Source organism: Calidris pugnax, unplaced genomic scaffold (assembly GCF_001431845.1).
Source record: "Calidris pugnax isolate Ruff unplaced genomic scaffold, ASM143184v1 scaffold188, whole genome shotgun sequence".
Classification (NCBI taxonomy): domain Eukaryota; kingdom Metazoa; phylum Chordata; class Aves; order Charadriiformes; family Scolopacidae; genus Calidris; species Calidris pugnax.
Window position 1 is genome coordinate 3,918,896 of NW_015091257.1, and position 1,678 is coordinate 3,920,573.

Below are 1,678 nucleotides of genomic sequence, written 5' to 3' on the forward strand. Positions count from 1 at the left end.
AAAAAAAAAAAAGTGTATTGTTGTCGCTACAGCAGGATGATATTTTGCATGCTCGTATTTAAAAATATAGATATAAATCCCTCACGACCCGGTTAAGAGGAGAAGCGGTGCGTGTTGTTAATATTTGCGTGTTGCTCGTAGGGACGTAAAACCCAAACCAAACCCCCCCAAAAAACCCCAATTCGGGCTGGTGCTGTAACGTTGCAGGGCAGCGGGGCGGCAGCGGTGCCCGGTTAGCGCGGGGAGGGCTGCGCTAGCGACAAGCAGGCGGGGAACGGGAGCCGTCGGTCCGTCGGTCGGTCCGTCCCCGCAGCGCCCCGCTGCCCGTCCGCCCGTCAGCTCGCTGCGCGGTCCCCCCCCCTCCTCGGCCACCCCCGGGCAGGAAAAATGGTGCTCCAAATCAGAGGCGGCCAATTCCTACTTAAGAAAATCACTGAGGTACCCGAGGTAATTAATGCCTTTGGAAGCCTTTCTTTGCACTAATTACTCCGTTGTAAATGACCATCATTAAGGCAATTGAAGAAAGCTTGAAGGGGAAATTTGATGTAGGAAGTGCAGTTAGTATTAATTAACCGTATGATCTCTTGGCAAGTGCAAGAACATCAAAGGTTGTAGGTGTTTACTTAGCTACAAGATTTTATCAGCGGTGAAAGTCAATGTTTGTGAATATTCGGTAGGTTTTGGTGTAAGGATAAGCGTCCGCAAAATATTTTGGGCCGTGCCCCCGAGGATCCCTTGGGAAGGGCTGCTAGGGCAGCACCTCGGAAGGGGAGCAGTAATGAAGGGCTGAAATGCCCCCGGAACAGAGGCAGGGGAGGCGCAGCGGCAGCTCCCAAATTCTGCGCTTGTTTGAGTCAGAATGGCTGGAATTGGGGCAGGATTACTGGGTTACAGGCGTTTCTCGGGTAGGGGCATAAACGCTTCTTTACATCTCCGTCTGCAAAGATGTTGCTCTTGTCTGCCTAGAACTCTACAGAAGCGGGGTTTGTTTTCTGTTAACGTTTGGGGAATGATTTCAGTCCCTTTGCGCAAGTTCAGTATCTCGCATCTTCTCTGAGGTCTTGATGGTTTCCAAACCCAGCTGGGGAGGGAGCAGAAGGCCCTGTCGCTCAGGGGCCAGACCCCGGAGCACGACATGGCCCACCCTGGCTGTCACGTTTGGGGGGAAAGGCAGCCAGGGTCCCCCCCGGCCTGCTTGTGGCCTTACTCGAAGTGTTTGTGGGAGCGTCCCCCAGCCCCAGAGGGGTGGCACAAGGACAGCCACTGGGCCACCCCGGGGCACAGGGGGGACTGGGTGCGAAGCGGCCGGCTCCCGGTCTCCCCGGCTGGGAGGGCGCTTCTGATCTCCTTGGTTCAGCTCCCGCTGAGAAACCACACCAAAGAGCAGCACCCCCTCCAAAAAAAACACCCCCAGCCCCCCCCCCCCCCCCCCCCCCGCAGCACATGGAGGGGCTCACTCCCTGCTGCCGAGCAGGGACCTCAGCAAAGTTGTGCGGAGACCCCGGCCCTCCATCCCTCGCCCCTCACTCAGATAATCCGCTTTCTGAGCGGCTGCCTAGTCTACCTCCATTTTTTTTGTTGTTGTTGTTGCTTTTTTTTTTTTTGGTTTTGTTTGCCTTTTCTTTTCACAGGTCTGGTTCCAGAACAGGAGAGCAAAGTGCCGAAAGCAGGAAAACCA

General features: G+C 55.1%; 1 protein-coding gene across 1 annotated transcript in view; it reads left to right on the top strand.

The window, feature by feature from the left end:
* Positions 1-1,678, top strand: part of SHOX (short stature homeobox) — an 18,480-nt gene that overhangs the window by 8,779 nt on the left and 8,023 nt on the right. The window lies entirely within an intron of this gene.